At 40.0% G+C, this 26,408-nt stretch overlaps 1 protein-coding gene across 2 annotated transcripts in view; it reads left to right on the top strand.

Annotated features, from left to right (window-relative positions):
- Positions 1-2,964: 2,964 nt before the first annotated feature.
- Positions 2,965-26,408, top strand: part of LOC134659516 (dorsal-ventral patterning tolloid-like protein 1) — a 109,347-nt gene continuing 85,903 nt past the window's right edge. For both annotated transcript variants that reach the window (XM_063515187.1, XM_063515179.1), the window contains exon 1: positions 2,965-3,076. The gene's annotated coding sequence lies outside the window, so the exon portion shown is untranslated. The remainder of the gene's footprint in view (positions 3,077-26,408) is intronic.

The following is a 26,408-nucleotide window of genomic DNA, read 5'->3' as shown; positions in this document are numbered from 1 at the left end:
CTCGCGCGAGAGTCTAAACCGCTAGTTACATAACAGGAGCTGGGTACATTACATACTTACATCATTAATCAATATAATGATATTGGGACATAATAAGAAAACAGAATTTGATACCTAACTACATAGATGTAAGTAAAATGAGGTAGATATGGTACCAGGCGCACGACCGTGAGCCATTAAATATAGGTTACGGAACCTATATTGAGTTAGTCGTATGGGTGACGCCAACGTGTCAAGTTGTCAAAATCGTTGGGTCAAATTTTAGTTTTGTCAACTATGAACGTCACACGTCTACATAAATAAAAGGTCATTTGCCTAACTACTACTCATTAGCCTTGAGTTGATGTTGATGTTGCACTATTATATGTCTGCTAATGGAATACGCTGGTTTTACATTCATGAATATCTGCCGTATTCGAACTTCAAGATATTCACAAGAGACGACACGTACTAGATCCATTCTAGATACGTTATAGTTTAGATTTCAACTAGTTCTCTTTTGCAGCGCAATTCGGGCAACCAATGTCACTTTTACGATAGATCGTGTTAGATATCTATTAGATGTGAATTAGATCTCTAAGTAATATCTTGTGGGAATCGTTCAAGAATATCTCCAGAATCGCGGAAATGTCAAATTTGACAGGTTAGATCTTGAACATATCGTTATCGTTTCCTGGCGATATCTAATAGATGTCTATTACAAAATCCGAATCGGGCCCTAATACAACGATCCGGATATAGTAAATTTACATTGTTGCAATTCGATAGTACTTTAACATTGTGAGGCCAATTCGAACGTACATTTTACGCGCGCTCGTACGAGGGGTGTTCAAAATATTCTCGGTATGAGAATGAAAACAAACAAGTACGAAAAGTTTGATATTTTTATTTTTCAATATACTCCCCCCCTATGTTCATCGATCACACTTAAAAGATCGATCAATTATTTTTTTTAATCCTGCATAAAAATATTTTTTATCTTTGGTGTAAAAATGCTCCTCCACTGCCGCCTTCAATGCTTCATCATTGGAAAATTTATTTCCACGCAGATCCTTTTTAAGATTGGGGAACAAAAAGAAGTCGCTGGGGGCTAAGTCCGGACTATATACGGTGGGTGAGTAACAGTTTCAAACCCACATTCAACAATAGCTGCCTAGGCAATATGAGCAGTATGGACGGGGGCGTTGTCATGCAGAAGCATAACACCTTTGGTTAACTTTCCTCGCCTCTTTTCTTTGATTGCATCCTTTAATTGACGTAGAATGTTAGCGTAGTACTGTCCTGTGATATTTACACCTTTTTCTTTATAATCGATCAGTAATACTCCTTCACAATCCCAAAATATCGTGGCCATGACCTTGCCAGCTGAAGGGATGACCTTGAACTTCTTGGGATGAGCTGAACCCTTAATGTGCCACTGCATGGACTCTTGTTTACTCTCTGGGTCATAATGATGAACCCAGGTTTCATCTCCAGTAACTATTCTTTGCAGCACCTCATCAGGATTTTCACCGCACAGGTCAATAAAATCGGAACAACAAGCTACACGCATGTCTTTTTGAAGCCGAGTCAGCATTCGCGGAACCCATCTTGCACTTACTTTTGACATATTAAGATGGTCATGGATAATATCATGTACGGTACCAATAGAGAGATTGGTTACTTGTGCTATAGATTTTACCTTCACTCGACCATCTTCCAATATAAGTTTTTCCACTTTATCAATATTTTCTTGTGAAGTAGCTACTACAGGCCGGCCAGGTCTAGGGTCGTCTTCAACACTCTCCCTTCCACGTTTAGACTCGCTTGACCACTTTTGAATGGTAGATAAAGAAGGAGCAGACTCACGGTAAACACAATCCATTTCCTCTTTTATGGTTTTTTGATTTTTACCCTGTTTTGTCAAGAATTTTATCACGCATCGATGTTCTAATTTAGTTAACATTGTCAATTCCCACATGATGTTCATGTTTGTTCAGCAATTGCAGAAAAACAAAAGAACATCTCGGTTCGAATTATACTTTTTTTTAATGTCAATGAATAAACCTTAGCGGCCAGTAACGAAAGAAATTTTAGAAGAGGTTGTAAGATATCAATACCGAGAATATTTTGAACGCCCCTCGTACTTGAGCCCGATTTAGACTTAACAGTCTGTTGCTGTTTTGATCTTATTTTGATAAGACCTTAGATCGCTCACGCTGATTGGTGAATACGAAACGAGGTGTAAGTCGTGCGTGAGATGCGCGCCAATCACCAAGAAGAACGTCATAGTCGTGTCAAATTCAAATCAAAACCATTAATTGCGTAGCGCTACGCCGTAGCCGTAGCGCGTAGTATTTATTTTCCACTTTGCTGTGAGAACTCTCCATACCACTTTGTAACGATGTTGAATTTTCTACAGAGGCCAATTTGAAGATTTTAATTAGGAAGTAGATTCCAATTTAACAATTTGTTATAACAACGGCTACGGCGTAGCGCTACGCAATTAACGAGTTACGCAGTGAAATAGATAAAAGAGCAACAAACATTTACGGCGTTATTCATAAACGTCTGCTAAGTTAATCAGCTGATGATCGTCGTTTGTCCCTCTCTATGACGTAACGATAGAATAGGGACAAACGACGATCATCAACTGATTAAGTTAGCAGCCGTTTATGAATAACGCCATTATTCTGTGCTTTGCATCAGATAGGAAATAAATTGATTTTGAAATGAATGGAAGCTCGGTTGTTTGTATTTCTCACCGCTATTTCCAAGTGTGTAATCGAAAATTACATTTTCAACAATTTTGTTGCAGCTTACGGCCGCTTACCCCCGAGCATGCCGGTAATATCCTAACGAAGTGTGAGGAGGATATAAGTTCTCTTACATCGGCACATTAGGGTTGTAGTGTGGCCACGGTAGAGCAAAACAAATGTTGGTGAGTGGGCGCATGCGCGCGGCGAGCGCACGCACGCGCCCCGCACGCAACGTCAGTCGCGCGCCGCCCGTCGCAGCGCCTGGATCCGCTCGTGCTGCCGCCCCGCGCCGCCGCCACGCGCCCAATGGCGCCCCGACTGGCACCTTGCTCACGCGGGTAAGTCCTTACGTAACCACCCACCAGACTTTAATTCACCAAAACTGCATACGGGGCCCTGGTCCACGGCGCAGCATCCCAAGGGCGTGGTGAGCCTTCGACGCACGGCTGATAAGGATGCGGCCCACCCACTGTCAACAAACCCTTAGATTATAGGTATAAAACACTGGGTCCCACGAGCGGCTAAACCGTGAAGTGCAGAGTCTCGAAGACGTGCCTATTGATTTTACGCGCGGCTCTAAGACCGCGCCTGGAGACAATTAGATATGTTGTCGCAGTTTCCTTAGCATTCAGCTGCGGATGCTGCGTCGAGCGATCAGGCCTTTTTATGATGCCGACATGTTTATACGGCAATTATTCAGTATTCTTGTGGTTTTGTTATCCTGCTCTGCCTAAACTATATGTTGTTTCATTCATGGTAATATAGTTATCCTCTGGTCAAAACTGATTCGCTTTTTAGTTTCTCATTCAACAATGCGCCTAATGTATACGTACTTAAATTCGAAAGAAAATGTATTCAAAATTAAGAGTAAGATCGTAGAAGGCTTATTATTAACAGTTTTCATATACTTAACTTACTCGGTATTTACCTATTCTGCCACGAACAGGCATCCCGGCCACCGTTGGCATCTCGACATTGATTAATATATCGCATCATCCAGGAAACCCATTCCAATAATCTCGAGAAAGCTTATCTTATGGAAATAAGTGGGAAACTCAGCTTTTATGATGTTTTATTTATGAAATAAGTTCTTAATAGAAAAGCGATTTGCGAAAACTCGAAGTGAGAGATTTCGTTGGCTATTCAAAAGTAACATTTACGCCGGCATCATAGGAGTTACAATCACGTTGGGTTTAGTATGTGGGCATGTTCTAGTGTGGCTAAGCTTTTATTTAACTTGTAATGTTCATTACATATTATGTAGGTAGTTATCTAAGTTTTCCTCAAAATTAGTAAACTATTTTTGGCTTAAATTTAGTATGTACTTAACCTATAGGTAACGAAACTTCGATAGAGTCTGTTCATTCCGCGACTCTTCTCTTTCTGCACAGATTCTAACGATTTTATATTACACTCACCGACGGACAAAGCTTAGTAGATTTTTGATTTCGAATTCGTATGACTGACACTTATTTATTTATATAATTATTTATTTATTTATTAATCCCTACTCCATAAATATACCCCGTATTACATTTGAGTATATCCAACTAGCGACCCGCCCCGGCTTCGCACGGGTTACAAAAAACCTTAACAAATTATACCTAAATCTAAACCTTCCTCAAGAATCATCTCTATTGATAGGTGAAAACTGCATGAAAAATTTTCAATCCGTTCCGTAGTTTTAGAGTTTTACCGCGAACATACATACATACAGACAGACGCACCGGGGGAGTTTGTTTTATAAAGTGTAGTAATACACTATTTTCTGCTATTAAAAAAGTTTGATAGTCTGCTACCGTCTTATTCTAACAGTATTAATAAGAAAGGGACGGGTGATCTAGATCTTGTACCGAGATGACCGTTGTTGTACAGCGAGCTGAACACATTATGAATAGAATTCATTCATAAAGTGGCGTGCCCTTTTTTCAGCCTGTATTTACCCAGCTTCAAGCTACAAAAATAATCAAGTACCTACTTATAAAGTAATTTTCGTTCCATGTATTTAATTCAGGTTAATTTTCATAATTTATGGGAGCAACTGTTGCGTCTGTCTTAAGGCTTCGTCACACAGGCGCGTTTTCTGGGCGGGGCGTGAGCGGGGCGCGCCACTTTTACATATAAACGCTCACGCCCCGCTCACGTCCCGCCCGGAAAACGCGCCTGTGTGACGAAGCCTTTATAGTACCAGCCGGTAATTAGCATTTTGGGTTAGTTCATGGTAACCCTAGTTTCAAAAACAAATTAAATTAATCTACTCACATTAATACTTATTTACTGATTCACTTGACAGAACTGCTGTAAAGTTTAAACGATGCATCGTGATGAGACTATCAGGGATATAGTTCGACTCTCGACATCAAGGTATTTGGTCTTGGATCACGAGTCTAATTTTTCTCAACTATGTACTACTAAAACACGACTATACCAAGTTCTGTTTAGGTACATTCTAAATAAATAACAATAAAATATATACTATAAAAATAAAAATAAAAAAATTTAAATATAAAAATTCTACCCTTATGGGTAGAATTTTTATATTTCGTTCAATACAAATACATAAGTTCCAAATTTAGGCAATTAATAGCTAACTGTTACAACTCTTTAATATTTAGTTATAAATAATATTTAGGTAAGTACCTATGTGCTCGTAACCTCGTACCTACTAACAGAATTATTGGACGCTTCCGTCCTGATAAATGTCATACCTAACTGATGAACCGGTCATCTCATACATCGCAGAACGCACGTGACCTTACGAGTCATCCTGTCACATAATAGGGTATATATGTTTCTAGTTATTAGTGTCGATAGGGTTTCTTGGGTCAATGACCCCAGACTGATATGTCCCCTGGGGCCCCTGGGGCCCGTTTCTCAAAAGCTTGTAAGTATCTTGTAATACAAGCGGATATCAGTTTTTGTCAACTTTTGTTAGAAAGTGACTTCCACTTGTATTACAAGTCACAAGCTTTTGAGAAACTGGTCCCAGGTAAGAACAGGCGGCAGTGGCGGATTTAGATATTTACCGCCAGTATATAGGCTATGCAGATTTTGCCGCCCCTATCAAGATTACATTGAATTTTCCGGGTAAATTGAGTGACGTTCATTGCCGCATTACTGCTGAGAATGGAATTTTCAATCCGTCACATCATTTTATTACGGAAATTGACAGTGCTGCTGTAACGTTGCAGCAGTCGCCATCCGAATGTCACGTTTATCAAAGTTGGCTTTACGTTTAAAATGTTACTGAAAATGCGAGCGTAGCGAGCTCGAAATTTTTTCTATAGAAAAAACGCAATTCGATAGACTTTTTTTATGACAACCAGTATTGTTATTTTTTGTGGTGATGCCAATCATCATAAAAAACATTTCAAATTTGGAACCAATCGTGTGAATAAAATCCGAAAAAAAAAAATGATTTAAAAAAACTTAAAAAAATCGTAAGTCAAAAACTGTCACAATTAAAAGGATGTTGATTTGATACTCAGCATAAATATTCTTCACTAAAAGAGGTAGCCATAAAAAAACCGGCCAAGTGCGAGTCGGACTCGCGCACGGAGGGTTCCGCACCATCAACAAAAAATAGAGCAAATTAATCGTGTTTGTTGTATGGGAGCCCCCCTTAAATATTTATTTTATTTTATTTTTAGTATTTGTTGTTATAGCGGCAACAGAGATACATCATTTGTGAAAATTTCAACTGTCTAGCTATCGCGGTTCATGAGATACAGCCTGGTGACAGACGGACGGACGGACGGACGGACGGACGGACAGCGAAGTCTTAGTAATAGGGTCCCGTTTTTTTACCCTTTGGGTACAGAACCCTAAAAAACCAGAGTCTGTTTAACCCTTGCGTTAAGGCAAGGGCCGATTTACTATGGAAAACTGACTATGGCCTTTATAGTTTTATACTAGGCAGACCAAATTTCAAAATGTACGAATGGTTGAAATCGAGGAGTCATACATAGCACACGACAGGGGGCGGCATAATTCGGCAAATAATGCCTGCTATTAACACGCTTTTATTAGGTCGACCTGTATGTAACTATGTAATGGAATCTTGCAAGTTAAATTTGATCCACTTTCCGGTTTCCGATTGAGCTGAAACTGTGCATACGTCGTAAGTCGGGTGACAATGCAATATTATGGTACCATCGAGCTGATCTGATGATGGAGATAGGAGGTGGCCATAGGAACTCTGTGATGAAACAACGCAACCTAATTGTGTTAGGGGTTTTTAGAATTGTCTCGATGAGTATTAGTTGTCTGTCGTAAGAAAAGTATAGTCAGCGATAAAAGCTTGTACCAAAGATGAAATTTTTGCCAAAAACTTATCTTAACGCTACTAAAGGCGCCCGCTTAAACGAAACGAAAACGGCGCTACACCCCTGGATTGGCCCTACTGCAAAGTCATGGTGGCGGAACAAAGCGGCGGCGTCGCTTTTTTGATTTTATTGCCCAATTTAAACTAGGCAGTGGGATATCGTGGCACATGACAGTGGCGGCAAAATCGACAAAAAAATGCAAATTATTTAAATTTTACAAAAAATAGGGGAGCGGAAAAATTCTGGTCTAAACTGGGCAGGAAAAAAAATGTTTGACCCAAATTTGCCTCCCCCTAAAATTTGCCGCCCTAGGCTTCAGCACTGACAGGCGGTGTTTAGAGAATGCAAAAATAGGACAACAACTTTAGGAATTTGGATATAGATTCCTAAAAATGACACATCCGGCATAGTATCGACCAAGATGCTGGCTGGCAGCATTTCCTCGCTGGATTGTTAAACTGATGCGTTGAGCGAGGAATCGTCCAGCCCTTCGGTCTTCTGGGCCGTCTCTGAGTCCTGTCGAATAGGTAGGTCTTTGAAGGGACTCACAGTGCCAGGGCACCACAGACCGAGGGTTTTGACACTGAAAGAAAAGGAAAGGAAAGGATTTTGATGTAAGAAATCGGTGAATGATGTTGTTAAGGGCAGCATCAGCATACCTCGAAAAGCTTCGTTAGTTAAAAAAAAAATGTTAAACCGACTTCCAAAGACTTCGAAATGTTTTTTCCACAATTTTTTTTGTTCAAAAGTAGTTCCATTTTTTTGATAATGGGATCCAAGAGGAATTGAAGAAACTCCTCAAATGTTTGGATTTTCATGGCATTTGCATTGATAAAAGTGCCATTTGATGAAGTGGAACTGACGATAAACGCCAGAACGGAAATCTTCAACGACGCGTATATATTTCAGGTTTATCTTCTTCGTTAAATTTACCTTTTTACTGCTGACTTACTGACCTGCCTCCTTTCCTTTGCACATCTTTCAACACCTCTTCAAGACCTTTCTAGTGTACCTAAATATAATAAAATAACTCAGTTTATATGAAAATATAAATTATTTACCTACCTTAGCCGTCTATTTGTTTGGAAAAAGTTCCGAGATATCTGCTTTTAAGATACATAATATGTGCCTACCTAGTTATATTACATACTTACCTACCGAACATGAGAAGAGGGTAAAATCCGATCTGAAACAAACTCGAATTTTCCGGGTAAATTGAGTGACGTTCATTGCCGCATTACTGCTGAGAATGGAATTTTCAATCCGTCACATCATTTTATTACGGAAATTGACAGTGCTGCTATAACGTTGCAAATGCGAGCGTAGCGAGCTCGAAATTTTTTCTATAGAAAAAACGCAATTCGATAGACTTTTTTTATGACAACCAGTATTGTTATTTTTTGTGGTGATGCCAATCATCATAAAGAACATTATTTCAAATTTGGAACCAATCGTGTGAATAAAAACCGAAAAAAAAAAATGATTTAAAAAAACTTAAAAAATTCATAAGTCAAAAACTGTCACAATTAGGATTTTGATTTGATACTCTGCATAAATATTCTTCACTAAAGGAGGTAGCCATAAAAAAAACAGAGTCAGTTTAACGCAAGGGCCGATTTACTATGGAAAGCCGACTATGGCCTTTATGCTAGGCAGACCAAATTTCAAAATGTACCTACGAATGGTTGAAATCGAGGAGTGTCATAGCACATGACAGGGGGCGGCATAATTCGGCAAATAATGCCTGTTATTTTAACGCTACTAAAGGCGCCCGCTAAAACGAAACGAAAACGGCGCTACACCCCTGGATTGATCCTACTGCAAAGTCATGGTGGCTGAACAAGGCGGCGGCGTCGCTTTTTTGATTTTATTGCGCAATTTAAACTAGGCAGTGGGATATCGTGGCACATGACAGTGGCGGCAAAATCGACAATTAATATAATAAAATAACTCAGTTTATATGAAAATATAAATTATTTACCTACCTTAGCCGTAGCTATTTGTTTGGAAAAAAGTTCCGAGATATTCTGCTTTTAAGATACATAATATATAGAGTCAGACCAAGAAAAGTCTGCAGCGGATTTGACAGCCCTCGCAGTGCCAGTGTTATTTTAAACGTCAAACTACTATGAAATTATGACGTGTAAATAACACTTGCACTGCGTGGGCTATCAAATCCGCTGCAGACTTTTCTTGGTCTGACTCTATGTACCTATCTAGTGGTTTATTAGTGCATACAAACTTAATATACATAACTAGGAAAAAAAAACATAATTAAATAACTAACCTACAAAACTTAAAAACTAAATCTAAAAATAAATAAAACTAAATTTAAAATAAATAATTACAAAATATCCCCCTGCGGAATGGTGCCGTAGATACTGGCACCATTTCCTCGCTGTATCGCAATACTTATTCTTTCTGCCTACCTAGTTATATTACATACCTACCGAACATGAGAAGAGGGTAAAATCCGATCTGAAACAACTCGAATTTTTACACAATATCTTGTGGCACGGGAGAAAAGAGGGCTGTACATTTATTGGATTCCAAACATTTTTGCATGGCACCGTATATCCGATGAAAAAGAACACTGTTATTTCACGCCCCCATGTTTTCAAATTTTGCGATTGGTTCTAGATGATTTCCTTTAAAATAATGAACACTTTTTTAAACACATTGTACAATAACATAATGCTAATGCTATTCAAAGCTCATTCAAATCGAACGTATTTATGTTGAATCAATGAAGACTACTTAAAATTAAAATACCTATACCTATTTTTTTATATTCAAATTATATGAGTTAGTAAAATACAATGTATGACCACAGACTGCATAGTACATGGTGCACACTCTTTCTCTTGACAAGTGTGGCTAGGTATTCCATAACATGTCCAATTTCTATGATAAGCATAAAAAAAACCGTCAGTGCGTACCATGGATGTAAGTAAAATGAGGTAGATATGGTACCAGGCGCACGATCGTGAGCCATTAAATATAGGTTATGGAACCTATATTTAGTTAGTCGTATGGGTGACGCTAACGTGTCAAGCTGTCACAATCGTTGGATCAAATTTTAGTTTTGTCAACTATGAACCTCACACGTCTACATAAATAAAAGGTCATTGGTGCGTACACTCGTACAGGCATTTTTCTGTATACCTACTGAATACTATACGCGTTGCATTGCGATTTGCGGTTTAGTATCCGGGGGTTCGTGCCTCTCTTACTTCTAGGCTGCTACTTAGGCTACTTACTATATATAAACCACTACCGGTCCTCACGGTATCGATGTACCCAGTAGCAATCACGCTTATTGGATTGTTACTCTCTGCAGTCAATCGCCTTAGCTGCAGCTTGCACTTTAGTATAATATATAAACTCGAGTCACCTCTGTATCTCTTGTGAATTGGAGTACCTTAACAATACAAGTGTATTGGAGTAGTAAGAAACATAAACTATTTTTAAACGCATTTGCATAAATACACCGACATGAAAGTTAATAGTAGGAATGTACTCGTAGCTAACGTGTAGTAACGGTATTTGCGCTAAGTATTTGGAAGTGTACGAACTAAAATGCAGGGAATTATCTCATTTGCCCGGTTTGTAACGGTAGTTATAAAACTTTTTTGATATCTACGATCTTGCAATGCCAATGGGAATAATTTGTGTTTATGGAAATCTTGTAGGTAGGTAACCTAAGTTGTTGGTAGTTTCAGTAGGGGCAAATTGTTAAGCAACTTAGTTGACGCACCGGTACTTTGTCAACTGTGAAATGCAGTGCTATTAATTTCAGTTTTATTGATAACTAGCTTCTGTCATTCTATGCGTAGAATGATGACGGTAAATGATAAAAACTATCCTGTGACCTTTCCCGAACTCCAACAAAAAATCATTTTTATTCGTTCTCTGGTTTAAGCGTAAAGAGGTAACAGACAGATAGACAGACGAAGTTACTTTCGCAATTATAAATTTTATATTGATAGCAGGGATAGCAAAAAATAAAAGCCTTGTTATAAAGTCATAGGAGGTAATTTTAGAATTTCTAGATTCTTGCTGAAGTTAAAGGGGCTTCTTAGTATATACATATTTAAGTAAAACATTTAAAATTCATCTTAACTAAAATAGTAAGTTCTAGGTTTGTATTAGTGTAGGTATTGTAAAAGTAATATTACTTGGATCTTGAGTAGGTAATACTTAAGAGCGCTCCAACAAGAAAAGTCAAAATAATGCAAAATTGATGATATTCCTCGATGACATTCAGTACTTTAGGGTCATTATTAGAAACAATGAGTACTTGTTACGGTAAAAGCGTCTTCTTATCTTTAGGAATTACTTTTTAAATATTGGAAAAAGGGCTTATTAAATTAGTAATGATTTTTTTTCTGATGGTTGTTTCCGAAAAACCACGTGAAGCACTAAATTGTGAGCTCGTATTTGTAAATGTTGAGAAGTTTACTCTGGTAAAGCTGGCTATTTTGTATTACTAATACCCTGTACATTAGGAATTACTTTTGACATTTTTCCTAAATACCTTTGAGAAAGAGAAAATCGAAGAAAAACAAACTCAATTTTCTCTCCGAAACAAGTGTCAATTCCTACGAAATTCTACTTAATATCGAAGTCATTTTCATACTCAAGCAATCTGCAGCGTTTGCTTATACTGATGGTATACATTAGTGTTTATGAAATTCTACTATAATTTTTTGGCAATTTTTTGAAAACGACTCTAATATTACCGATGACGCGCGGTCGTGAGCTCAGTGCCGCGGCAGAGCTTGTAGAGGTAGGACGTGTGTCGGTCGGCTCCGCACGTTTTCAACGGCGACGACGAGGTTTTTTATCATTGTGTGCGGCAGGCGCCGTGTAAAATGCTATACTGTGTGCGTGACAGTGCGTGTAAACGGCGACTGAGAAACTTTGATCCTAGTACTGTGTATTTGGTTTTATAGTATAGTATGTAACTACCGGACAGCATTAAAGATATTTGAAATGATCTGATATTTTATAGGTACTAAATTAAAAAATGGCTGAATACAAATGCTTTTGATGACATGTCAGAATCAGAATATATAGGTCTGATGATGGAGCTGGGAGGTGGTCACCGGTACCAATCAACCATGCAACTAAACCACTTCGTGTTTCGGCTCGTTTGATTCGTCTCAACAAGATCTTTGACACAAGATAGGACTCAGGGTCTGATGATGGAGCTGGAAGGTGGTCACCGGTACCAGTCAACCACGCAACTAAACCACTTCGTGTTTGGGCTCGTTTGATTCGTCTCAACAAGATCTTTGACACAAGATAGGACTCAGGGTCTGATGATGGAGCTGGAAGGTTGACACCGGTACCAGTCAACCACGCAACTAAACCACTTCGTGTTTGGGCTCGTTTGATTCGTCTCAACAAGATCTTTGACACAAGATAGTACTGAGGGTCTGATGATGGAGCTGGAAGGTGGTCACCAGTACCAGTCAACCATGCAACTAAACCACTTCGTGTTTGGGCTCGTTTGATTTGTCTCAACAAGATATTTGACACAAGATAGTACTGAGGGTCTGATGATGGAGCTGGAAGGTGGTCACCGGTACCAGTCAACCACGCAACTAAACCACTTCGTGTTTGGGCTCGTTTGATTCCTCTCAACGAGATCTTTGACACAAGATAGAACTCAGGGTCTGATGATGGAGCTGGAAGGTGGTCAACGGTACCAGTCAACCATGCAACTAAACCACTTCGTGTTTCGGCTCGTTTGATTCGTCTCAACAAGATCTTTGACACAAGATAGGACTCAGGGTCTGATGATGGAGCTGGAAGGTGGTCACCGGTACCAGTCAACCACGCAACTAAACCACTTCGTGTTTGGGTTCATTTGATTCCTCTCAACGAGATCTTTGACACAAGATAGAACTCAGGGTCTAATGATGGAGCTGGAAGGTGGTCAACGGTACCAGTCAACCATGCAACTAAACCACTTCGTGTTTCGGCTCGTTTGATTCGTCTCAACAAGATCTTTGACACAAGATAGGACTCAGGGTCTGATGATGGAGCTGGAAGGTGGTCACCGGTACCAGTCAACCACGCAACTAAACTACTTCGTGTTTGGGCTCGTTTGATTCCTCTCAACGAGATTTTTGACACAAGATAGAACTCAGGGTCTGATGATGAAGCTGGAAGGTGGTCAACGGTACCAGTCAACCATGCAACTAAACCACTTCGTGTTTCGGCTCCTTTGATTCGTCTCAACAAGATCTTTGACACAAGATAGTACTGAGGGTCTGATGATGGAGCTGGAAGGTTGGCACCGGTACCAGTCAACCACGCAACTAAACCACTTCGTGTTTGGGCTCGTTTTATTCCTCTCAACGAGATCTTTGACACAGGATAGAACTCAGGGTCTGATGATGAAGCTGGAAGGTGGTCAACGGTACCAGTCAACCATGCAACTAAACCACTTCGTGTTTCGGCTCCTTTGATTCGTCTCAACAAGATCTTTGACACAAGATAGTACTGAGGGTCTGATGATGGAGCTGGAAGGTTGGCACCGGTACCAGTCAACCACGCAACTAAACCACTTCGTGTTTGGGCTCGTTTTATTCCTCTCAACGAGATCTTTGACACAAGATAGAACTCAGGGTCTGACGATGAAGCTGGAACGTGGTCAACGGTACCAGTCAACCATGCACCTAAACCACTTCGTGTTTGGGCTCGTTTGATTCGTCTCAACAAGATCTTTGACACAAGATAGTACTGAGGGTCTGATGATGGAGCTGGACGGTGGTCACCAGTACCAGTCAACCATGCAACTAAACCACTTCGTGTTTGGGCTCGTTTGATTCCTCTCAACGAGAACTTTGACACAAGATAGTACTGAGGGTCTGATGATGGAGCTGGAAGGTGGTCAACGGTACCAGTCAACCATGCAACTAAACCACTTCGTGTTTTGGCTCGTTTGATTCGTCTCAACAAGATCTTTGCCACAAGATAGGACTCAGGGTCTGATGATGGAGCTGGAACGTGGTCAACGGTACCAGTCAACCATGCAACTAAACCACTTCGTGTTTCGGCTCGTTTGATTCGTCTCAACAAGATCTTTGACACAAGATAGGACTCAGGGTCTGATGATGGAGCTGGAAGGTGGTCACCGGTACCAGTCAATCACGCAACTAAACCACTTCGTGTTTTGGGCTCGTTTTATTCCTCTCAACGAGATCTTTAACACAAGATAGAACTCAGGGTCTGACGATGAAGCTGGAACGTGGTCAACGGTACCAGTCAACCACGCAACTAAACCACTTCGTGTTTGGGCTCGTTTTATTCCTCTCAACAAGATCTTTGACACAAGATAGTACTGAGGGTCTGATGATGGAGCTGGACGGTGGTCACCAGTACCAGTCAACCATGCAACTAAACCACTTCGTGTTTGGGCTCGTTTGATTCCTCTCAACGAGAACTTTGACACAAGATAGTACTGAGGGTCTGATGATGGAGCTGGAAGGTTGGCACCGGTACCAGTCAACCACGCAACTAAACCACTTCGTGTTTTGGGCTCGTTTTATTCCTCTCAACGAGATCTTTAACACAAGATAGAACTCAGGGTCTGACGATGAAGCTGGAACGTGGTCAACGGTACCAGTCAACCACGCAACTAAACCACTTCGTGTTTGGGCTCGTTTTATTCCTCTCAACAAGATCTTTGACACAAGATAGTACTGAGGGTCTGATGATGGAGCTGGACGGTGGTCACCAGTACCAGTCAACCATGCAACTAAACCACTTTGTGTTTGGGCTCGTTTGATTCGTCTCAACGAGATCTATGACACAAGATAGCACTGAGGGTTTGATGATGGAGCTGGAAGGTGGTCAACGGTACCAGTCAACCATGCAACTAAACCACTTCGTGTTTCGGCTCGTTTGATTCGTCTCAACAAGATCTTTGACACAAGATAGGACTCAGGGTCTGATGATGGAGCTGGAAGGTTGGCACCGGTACCAGTCAACCACGCAACTAAACCACTTCGTGTTTGGGCTCGTTTGATTCCTCTCAACGAGAACTTTGACACAAGATAGTACTGAGGGTCTGATGATGGAGCTGGAAGGTGGTCAACGGTACCAGTCAACCATGCAACTAAACCACTTCGTGTTTTGGCTCGTTTGATTCGTCTCAACAAGATCTTTGCCACAAGATAGGACTCAGGGTCTGATGATGGAGCTGGAACGTGGTCAACGGTACCAATCAACCATGCAACTAAACCACTTCGTGTTTGGGCTCGTTTGATTCGTCTCAACAAGATCTTTGACACAAGATAGTACTGAGGGTCTGATGATGGAGCTGGACGGTGGTCACCAGTACCAGTCAACCATGCAACTAAACCACTTCGTGTTTGGGCTCGTTTGATTCCTCTCAACGAGAACTTTGACACAAGATAGTACTGAGGGTCTGATGATGGAGCTGGAAGGTGGTCAACGGTACCAGTCAACCATGCAACTAAACCACTTCGTGTTTTGGCTCGTTTGATTCGTCTCAACAAGATCTTTGCCACAAGATAGGACTCAGGGTCTGATGATGGAGCTGGAACGTGGTCAACGGTACCAGTCAACCATGCAACTAAACCACTTCGTGTTTCGGCTCGTTTGATTCGTCTCAACAAGATCTTTGACACAAGATAGGACTCAGGGTCTGATGATGGAGCTGGAAGGTGGTCACCGGTACCAGTCAATCACGCAACTAAACCACTTCGTGTTTTGGGCTCGTTTTATTCCTCTCAACGAGATCTTTAACACAAGATAGAACTGAGGGTCTGACGATGAAGCTGGAACGTGGTCACCGGTACCAGTCAACCACGCAACTAAACCACTTCGTGTTTGGGCTCGTTTGATTCCTCTCAACGAGATCTTTGACACAAGATAGAACTCAGGGTCTGATGATGAAGCTGGAAGGTGGTCAACGGTACCAGTCAACCATGCAACTAAACCACTTCGTGTTTCGGCTCCTTTGATTCGTCTCAACAAGATCTTTGACACAAGATAGTACTGAGGGTCTGATGATGGAGCTGGAAGGTTGGCACCGGTACCAGTCAACCACGCAACTAAACCACTTCGTGTTTGGGCTCGTTTTATTCCTCTCAACGAGATCTTTGACACAAGATAGAACTCAGGGTCTGACGATGAAGCTGGAACGTGGTCAACGGTACCAGTCAACCACGCAACTAAACCACTTCGTGTTTGGGCTCGTTTTATTCCTCTCAACAAGATCTTTGACACAAGATAGTACTGAGGGTCTGATGATGGAGCTGGACGGTGGTCACCAGTACCAGTCAACCATGCAACTAAACCACTTTGTGTTTGGGCTCGTTTGATTCCTCTCAACGAGATCTTTGACACAAGATAGCACTGAGGGTCTGATGATGGAGCTGGAAGGTGGTCAACGGTACCAGTCAACCATGCAACTAAACCACTTCGTGTTTCGGCTCGTTTGATTCGTCTCAACAAGATCTTTGACACAAGATAGGACTCAGGGTCTGATGATGGAGCTGGAAGGTGGTCACCGGTACCAGTCAACCACGCAACTAAACCACTTCGTGTTTGGGCTCGTTTGATTCCTCTCAACGAGATCTTTGACACAAGATAGAACTCAGGGTCTGATGATGAAGCTGGAAGGTGGTCAACGGTACCAGTCAACCATGCAACTAAACCACTTCGTGTTTCGGCTCCTTTGATTCGTCTCAACAAGATCTTTGACACAAGATAGTACTGAGGGTCTGATGATGGAGCTGGAAGGTTGGCACCGGTACCAGTCAACCACGCAACTAAACCACTTCGTGTTTGGGCTCGTTTTATTCCTCTCAACGAGATCTTTGACACAAGATAGAACTCAGGGTCTGACGATGAAGCTGGAACGTGGTCAACGGTACCAGTCAACCACGCAACTAAACCACTTCGTGTTTGGGCTCGTTTTATTCCTCTCAACAAGATCTTTGACACAAGATAGTACTGAGGGTCTGATGATGGAGCTGGACGGTGGTCACCAGTACCAGTCAACCATGCAACTAAACCACTTTGTGTTTGGGCTCGTTTGATTCCTCTCAACGAGATCTTTGACACAAGATAGCACTGAGGGTCTGATGATGGAGCTGGAAGGTGGTCAACGGTACCAGTCAACCATGCAACTAAACCACTTCGTATTTCGGCTCGTTTGATTCGTCTCAACAAGATCTTTGTCACAAGATAGGACTCAGGGTCTGATGATGGAGCTGGAAGGTGGTCACTGGTACCAGTCAATCATGCAACTAAACCACTTCGTGTTTGGGCTCGTTTGATTTGTATCAACAAGATCTTTGACACAACATAGTACTCACAGGGTCTGATGTGCAGCTGGAAGGTTGTCATCCCAGACACGAAGTGGTTTAGTTACATGGTTGACTGGTACCGGTGACCACCATTCAGCTCCATCATCAGACCCTGAGTATCACCTAGTGTCAAAGAGCTTGTTGAGACGAATCAAACGAGCTCAAACACGAAGTGGTTTAGTTGCATGGTTGACTGGTACCGGTGACCACCTTCCAGCTCCATCATCAGACCCTCAGTACTATCTTGTGTCAAAGATCTTGTTGAGACGAATCAAACAAGCCCAAACACGAAGTGGTTTAGTTGCATGGTTGAATGGTACCGGTGACCACCTTCCAGCTCCATCATCAGACCCTGAGTATCACCTAGTGCCAAAGATCTTGTTGAGACGAATCAAACGAGCTCAAACACGAAGTGGTTTAATTGCATAGTTGACTGGTAACAGTGGCCACCTTCCAGCTCCATTATCAGACCCTGAGTGTCACCTAGTGCCAAAGATCTTGTTGAGACGAATCAAACGAGCCTAATCAAGTTACTACATGGTTGATTGGTATCCGTGACCACCTTCATCATCATCATCAGGCTTCATCATCAGATGCTTAGTATCAGCTCGTTTCTAAACTTAAGATACAAATTAAAGGTTTTATTATATAGCTAAAATAGTTTCACTATACAACCTATACCATATGCAATGACAAAAAATGAAAATAAGCGAGTACCTAAGTAAGTACGTATAATTTCTTTCTAGTAATAATGACCTACATAAGTATGTATATTTGCACTGGATTTAGTATTTTCGTACCAAATAACATTTTTAGGACTTTGATATTAAAGTACAGTTAGTGTTGTTATGATTGATTTCAATGTGCTTCACGATCGGATCAAGAATGTTTAATCCATCATTGTAGTGCGACCGAGGGAAAATGCGGTGGAAGGGTTCGGCGACCTGAGATCGCGGGGCCTGCCGCAGCGCGTAAAATACCTAAACTCGCTCATCCCCGAAATGTAATAGCACTCAGGCTCCCATGAGCCGTGGCAAAAATGCCGGGACAACGCGAGGAAGATGATGATGCGTGATGGCACGGCAGTTATTTTATAGGCATGTGTTGTTTTCAAAGTGGCGAAAACCCGCGCGGCAGCGCTAAAGCGACCGACTTAGGGTCTCCCCATACTTATCGACGCGGATTCGGCGAAAGCCGATAGTAAACAGCATAAACAGAGCGCCTACCGCGAACCACGTTCGGCGTGTTGCCTCTCTGTCACACTTGTAAATTCGTACGTAAGTGTGACAGGGAGGTAACACGTCGAACGTGGTTCGCGGTAGGCCCTCAGGTAAGGTTCGGTTCGGCTCCGTTCGGCCGTCGACGGCCGACGCGTCGGCGTCTTTTTCGCTCTTATTGCGTGGACATAAAGTTTCATTTCTATTGGCATTGCCGATTCCGCGTCGATAAGTTTGGGGAGACCCTTACACGGTACAGACTACAGAGGTATCCCAAAAGCTTACCTAGTGCGGGCTAGTGGACTGTTCAGGAAAACCAATGTAAGAGCGCTCCCTACCAGGAATAGTTTCGGATCTCGAGGTCGTTATCACACTAGTCAGCCAGAACATTCAAGTAGCTTACGTTGTTAAGCGATGGGAATACGTGGCCAAAGTCTTATCGCGGAATGCATGGCAGCCGCGGCATGTACAATGCAGGCGAGACGGGTTAGACGGGGAATGTGTGCTATCTAAAGTGTACCAAACTAGCTCCTATACTGCAGATACCGCTGGATCCGCGTTGAATAGCTTGCTATAGTGATATCGTCAACTTTCTCAACATTGATGGCGACTACTTACGAGTACCTACGACAAACATTTTCTAATAGATTGAAAAATACAATGATTCTAGCTCAAACTTCTGTCTATATCTAATTCCGAATAATGGTCACCATTATCCTAGTATCAGGAGTACATTGTTTATAGTGATGTGCTTGATAATTCAAGCAACTTTTTCGTTTATGTTACGTACAAAACTTACGTTACGTAAAAAAGCAACATCTCATATTATAAATATAATTTCACGAGACAAATGAAGTCATTTCAGTGGCACCTTTCCATGTTTCACATTTCTGTCAGGATCGAGTGTATCGGTGCTTTTTACGAGGCCCTGTAGGTATCTTGGCTCGTAAACTTGTCACGCGCTGTCTTTAAACGCGGCTGTAAAAATGATATCAACCTACCAAAATGCAACAAATTGTGCTTATGTTTAGGACGTGTAATACAGAATATCTTCAAATTGGAAAAAAATGTAAGTATGTTTTTTATTACGTTATGGCCCGCGTATAGATAGGTATGGTAAGATGAAAGTAGCGCAACCGGATACCAAACCACAAAGTGAATTGTCGGGTTAGCTCAGTACAGCTCAGTACCTAACTTAAGCTCTTTGTTGGCTGCACTGAAGTCTCGTTCATGATATGCAATCGTTTTTGGCACTACCGCTTGCCAAATGCCAATTAGGACTGGGTAGTTGAAAGTTTTGTCGCAATAATTTGAGTAAACTTCTACCTGCAATAAACACAATGAATTTACTTGATAAATAAGAGAAAATCCGATTAATATCTCTATTAATAAATAAATCTTGTAAGGGCGAGTCACCGTCTGCCGGAAATAGAATTGCATACCGTTTTATTAGACAGGCGTCCGGTTTTTACCACATAGCACAGTAGTTAGGCCATCGCTTTCACCCAATAACCTAGTTTCGTTTTAGATTCCAAAAACTCTCAATAGTCCTTACACCTTGGCGGGAGCTGCCTCTGCGTGCGTCCCATGACACAGGCAAGGGCAGCACCCGCTCGGTGTACCCCTTAAATTTCATTAAAGTGTCAAAAGGGCCTCTACGTGTTGGCTCAAAGGTCCGGAACACCATCGTTCCGAGATGGGAAAGACATACAAATAAATTAAAATAAAACGCAGGGCAGCTTGTGGCGTGCTGTTGGGGAGTAGTGACCCCACGTATCCGAATGCTCCTGAGGAGTCCTATCTCCCGAAGGTGGATGAGTGGGACAGGATTCTCTGCCTCTGTCTTGCCTTAGCCAGCTGCAACGAGGGGAGTCGCAAGAGCTGCTAACGTATGTAGAAACGTAAGTGGCGAGTTGGCTATCCTCCTAAGTCCCAGAGGCCCGTATAAAGCCTTTTATTCCATAATTAAATGTTAACAAATCTTAAGCTTCTGGGACTTAGGAGGATATGTTTACAGGTTAGGAGATGTCCAGTGACACCTCTCTGCCCTCAGCCCTCACACCGTTGTAGCCTTTGAGCCATCCTAGATGTCCTTTTAGCCTATTAGTTCATTTTAGAATCCATCTATGAGAGTTGTCCTTACACCCTGGCGGGTGCTGTCTCCGCGTGCGTCCCAAGACACTGATGAACTTCCCGTCCGTTAAAACAGTAGGTACCAACAGGGTGCAATAATGATTTAGATTATTGAGTTTGTCCATAATGAAGAACTTCTCGTACTTACTATTTTTGCTACAAGGTGAACATTTCCGAGCATATTGGAGAAAATTATATTGTTTGTATTTATTTGTTGTTCGGTGAACTCATGCATGTTTTGTTATCGGTTCGCACTCCGTAGTCGAGAAGTAAGCACATTTGTCTGTGCTTGACTGCTTGCCTGAGAAATAAAGTTAAACTGCACTTTGGTAAAAGATAGGTATCTCCTTATGGTGTTATACTTTATTTTTATTTATTTATTTAACGAACAAAGAAACGAGATACCTAATTCTAGTTTACACATAGTGTTTACGATGTTTTGATGTCACTGGCCTTTCATACTGTTAATAGTTTGAGGAACTGCGGCTACGGGCAGCAGTAGAACCGTCCGCAAATACCACGGAGACAGGAAATTAAACAAACTTCTTTTAGATCTAGTTTACTTTGCGGTTCAGGTTTTTCCTTCGAGGTTCAAAGTTACGATAAAGAAAACAATTAACTTTTAATGTCTTACAAAAAAGAAGATTGCTATTTATTTATATAATCTTTATTGCAGAAAAGAAAATACAAACGTACAATAGTAGATTGTTAACCAAGGGGTGAAAGGCACTCATTTCTGCCGAAGTAGTTTGGTGCTCGAACGCAGTGAGAGCGCCATATCGTCCGAGGCTGAAATGATGCCTTTCACCTGAGTTAAACACTCTATTTCCTTTTCGAACACGAGGAAAGTAAAATTCATGTGATTTTAAAAAACATGACTGAGTGGTGTACTTCCGTTTGGCCCAAATACATTTCGCCAAATTTCACTTCCCAACAAACTTATCGCAATAGTTTCATTTCCCAAAGGAACCTTTAGCAAAGTTACACTTCGCATATAACTTATTTGGTCAAATTATCATTTGGCATGATTTTACTTTGTCAAATGTTATTAGGACAAAAACTTATTTAGCAAACGTTTTTTTATTGGCTAATATTATATCCCAAAAAGATGTTTGCTCAAATTGTCACTTCGCAAATTTGGCAAATAGGCATCTCTATTTAAATTTGAACCTAAATTCGTTCTGTTGTTAGAATTTTGAATTAATATAATATTTCTACTCAGGATCAGTAGCTTTCCCCATTCTTACTGAGAAAAAATGTCCACAAGTTTTTGGTGCATTTGTATGAAATTTTGGGGCCACTTTTTACTCGTATTAGGGTCGAAAGAGCTCGTGATTCTGACTGGAAATAATACAAAAAATCACAGTTCTGTATAATGCAGATTGGGGGTAATCTTCATAAATTAAGTTATACAATGCAATACCAAAAAAATACTATGTTTTTTTTTAATTTTCAATCATCAAAATCTCAAAATCAAGTCATTTCTGATCAAATCGATCGATTTGACGACGGGATGATCAAATCGATCGATTTGATCATCCCGTCTGGATACCGCTTTACCAGTTACACTACACTGAATGGGATTGGCAACTGTCAATGGTTTGCATAGATGGCACCATCATAGCTTGCCGGGGCTTGCCTCTTCTCTAGTTCTATGAGATTTGGCTTAAAGAGCTGGCATCTAGGGCATAAAATTCTATATAAAAAACAAGAATTTGACACAATTCTAGGGATTGACAGAGCAATCTATGCTGGCGCCATCTGCTAAATACTTTGACCGGCCAATCCCATTGATTACCGAATCTTAATTACTTAATTTTTATTTTAGGTCCTTATATAATTCTAAAATATTATTGCAGATATGTTCATGGTTCAACAAATTACATCCGTTTGTGTAGGTAAAACATAATCAAAATGATAAAGTATTTCAAATGAAAGCAAAAATAAAAAATACTGCAGGCCCTCTATTGGTATGTAAATTGTATCCCATGTAATATTTTGGGACATGTAAGTTATGCTTAATGATACATTTGACTAAATAATACTTGGTAAAATGAAACTTGACCAAGTAATTATTTGCTAAACAATACCTTACCAAAAAAGACTTTTGCTAACTGAAAAATTGCGATAAGTTGTTTTGCCAAAAATTTTTTTGGGAAATGATAATTTGGGAAACATAGTTTGGGATGTGATACTTTGGGAAACGTTTTTGGCCCATTCATTAGTAAACCGACTGAGTATAAATTTTTATACTGTTTCTCGAGGGTACTTTCAATGAACAATTTAGGCAATTATTATAGGCGTTATTAATGGAATGGGGAATTAAAAATCAGAATGGAATTTGTATATACATATAACAAATCCATTTAAAACCAAATTTCGGTTTACTAATGAATGGACCAAAAACGTTTCCCAAAGTATCACATCCCAAACTATATTTCCCAAATTATCATTTCCCAAAAAATTTTTTGGCAAAACAACATATCGCAATTTTTCGGTTAGCAATAGTCTTTTTTGGCAAGTTATTGTTTAGCAAATAATTACTTGGTCAAGTTTCATTTTACCAAGTATTATTTAGTCAAGTGTATCATTAAGCATAACTTACATGTCCCAAAATATTACATGGCATACAATTTACATACCAATAGGGGGCCTGCAGTATTTTTATTTTTGCTTTCATTTGAAATACTTTATCCCGACCTTGGTTTTTTTATCATTTTGGTTATGTTTTACGCAAACGGATGTGATTTGTTTAACCATAAACATTGAAATAGTACCTACCTATCTGCAATTATATATTTTAGAATTATATAAGGACCTAAAATAAAAATTAAGTAATTAAGATTCGGTAATCAATGGGATTGGCCGGTCAAAGTATTTAGCAGATGGCGCCAGCATAGATTGCTCTGTCAATCCCTAGAATTGATTTAAATTCTTGTTTTTTTATATAGAATTTTATGCCCTAGATGCCAGCCCTTTAAGCCAAATCTCATAGAACTCAACTAGAGAAAGGGGCAAGCTATGATGGTGCCATCTATGCAAACCATTGACAGTTGCCAACCCCATTCAGTGTAGTGTAACTGGTAAAGCGGTATCCAGACGGGATGATCAAATCGACCGATTTGATCAGAAATGAAATTGACTAGTCTGGATAGGTCTTAAGCTTTTCTGTACCTATAGCTGGTCAACCAAATCTTGTCAGAAAAAAAAGGCAAAGAAAGAAAAAAATTCAAATTTTCTATGGGACGATATGCGTTCGCATCTACAGTGTTCAAATTTGCCACCTTTTTCTACTGTCAAGATCTGGTTGACCAAGTATATCTTAGTTAGGAAGACTGAATTAAGTAAGGTATGTCAAGCGTTTTAAGCATTTATTTACACATGTTTTAAACGCTTTACACACCTTACTTAATTCAGTCGTCCTAACTGGCGGTCTAGCATATGTTGCGTTCTCGCGCGCGAGTCCATACTTGAAGTCGCGCTTGATGTATGGAGTCGCGCGCGAGAACGCAACTCATGCTAGACCGTCTGATATGCTAACTAAAAAATTTGCGAAGTAACAATTTGGTCAAACATCTTTTTGGAATATAATATTAGCCAATAAAAAACGTTTGCTAAATAAGTTTTTGTCCTAATAACATTTGACAAAGTAAAATCATGCCAAATAATATTTGACCAAATAAATTATATGCTAAGTGTAACTTTGCTAAAGGTTCCTTTGGGAAATGAAACTATTGCGATAAGTTTGTTGGGAAGTGAAATTTGACGAAAGGTATTTGGCCCAAACGGAAGTACACCCCAAATTTCAATTGTTTATCTTAAAATAATGAAAATTATCGTACTTGGAAAGTTAAATGCTCTAGTGCAGAAACGTATCACTTTCTGCACACCTTTTAGAACAACAATGACCCTCTTTCAGAACATGAAAAATGATCCACACTGTCAACTGCCGAAGTACAAACCTTATTGCAACGACAAAAGGTCCACCGAGAAATGCGTTGAGTTTGTACCACTCACCGCCTCTCTGTGACATGAACCCCTCAAAAATCCTTTTAAAATGAAACAATAAATTAGAAATACCCAAAGAGGGAGTGAGACCGACACGCGACGTACTTCAATATCGCTTCACGTCACCACCGAAAATACGTTAACAATTAAACACGAAAGACAACAAGCGTAAGCGCTGCAAGCTTTCATACATCTTAAAAAAATTGTCGCTGTTGGAATTAATGGAATAGTTGACGCTGAAAATATGCTAGTACCTCACCTCATTTGAAGTAAGACATTGTAACACCTCATTTTAGAAAATGAGGTACTCATACAAACTCATTTTAAATTGATGTCCTACCCGTCACTAATGAAAAATGAAAACTTTGTTCCAGTACCTATTTTTTTTGAGATTCTTTGAAAGGGTTTCAAATTAGCATATACATAGGTACATATGCGAATGAATTTGTGAGTTCTCTGCATAAATTAAACACAAGCGGCATACATATGGTAATTAACACCGCAGCTCCCTTTGATGGCTGATCTTAAAGTTAATGCAAAAGCAATTAAAATATGTAGGTACATTGTATACATACAGTATTATTAACAGTACTTATATTATAACTTCAATGGGTACAAACTGTACCATCTTTCTTATTCTTGGTAATATTATTTTATAGGATTAAAATTCTCTACATAAATGGAATCGATTGCCAAAACTGACTGTGCATTTTTTTCTAAAATCTATTTATGGATTGCCTGAAATTGCAACGTTAGGGAAAGTAATCTAAGATAAGATAGTCTTTGTAGGACACAATCCAGTAGGCCAATCACTGTAAAATTTATCAAAATGTCATCCTGTATGATTATTAGATTATGCTATTTCATTTACGTTTAGGGCCAACACATATGTATACTAACGATACGACGTCGTATCGTGGGACGACGCGACGTCGTCTCACGTTGCAACGTCGTGTAACTGTGGTGTAACGTCGCGAGTGTCGCGACGTCGTTACGTAGAAAACTACGACGTCGCATCGTGGGCACTATACTAAATAAAAAATAAAGAAACTGTCAAGACCAAATCGCGAACCTGTCGGTCCTCAACTATTATTGCCACCCTCCAAATTAGCTATGGTAAGAAACGGCCCTTACTGTCGATGTGTACCTACGTATAATGAATAAAGTGCTTAGTTTCCTGAATCTTGAAATTAGCGATAAATTATTTAAGAAACAGTTAAAGGAAATGTTATTAGAAAAATGGAAGATTTTTTTAATGATGAAAATCTATAATTAGGTATGGAAAATGATTGTTTATAAATTTTATTATAAGTAATTATTAATATTTTGTTGTTAAATTTTATTTTTAGAATGACTATGATTTATGATTATTAATGATTATGTGAATATCTTTTATGCATGAATTAGTCTCACTTTATTATTACTTATTTCTTTGACATTTAATACTTCTCGAAATTATAATTAGGTATAAGTTAATATCCTATATTGTACACCCTAGCAGGGTATCATGTACCCACTTGCCAAATGTAAGACCAAAATGTACTAATGAACATGATTACAATGGAATAAATGATATGATATGATATGATATACGACGTCGTGTCACGTTGCGACGTCATGTCACGTTGCGACGTC

The sequence above is a fragment of the Cydia amplana genome, chromosome 2, assembly GCF_948474715.1.
Source record: "Cydia amplana chromosome 2, ilCydAmpl1.1, whole genome shotgun sequence".
In the NCBI taxonomy this organism is placed as follows: Eukaryota; Metazoa; Arthropoda; class Insecta; order Lepidoptera; family Tortricidae; genus Cydia; species Cydia amplana.
Note: the sequence above shows the minus strand (reverse complement) of the source record. Positions and strands in the feature narration are given on the sequence as shown.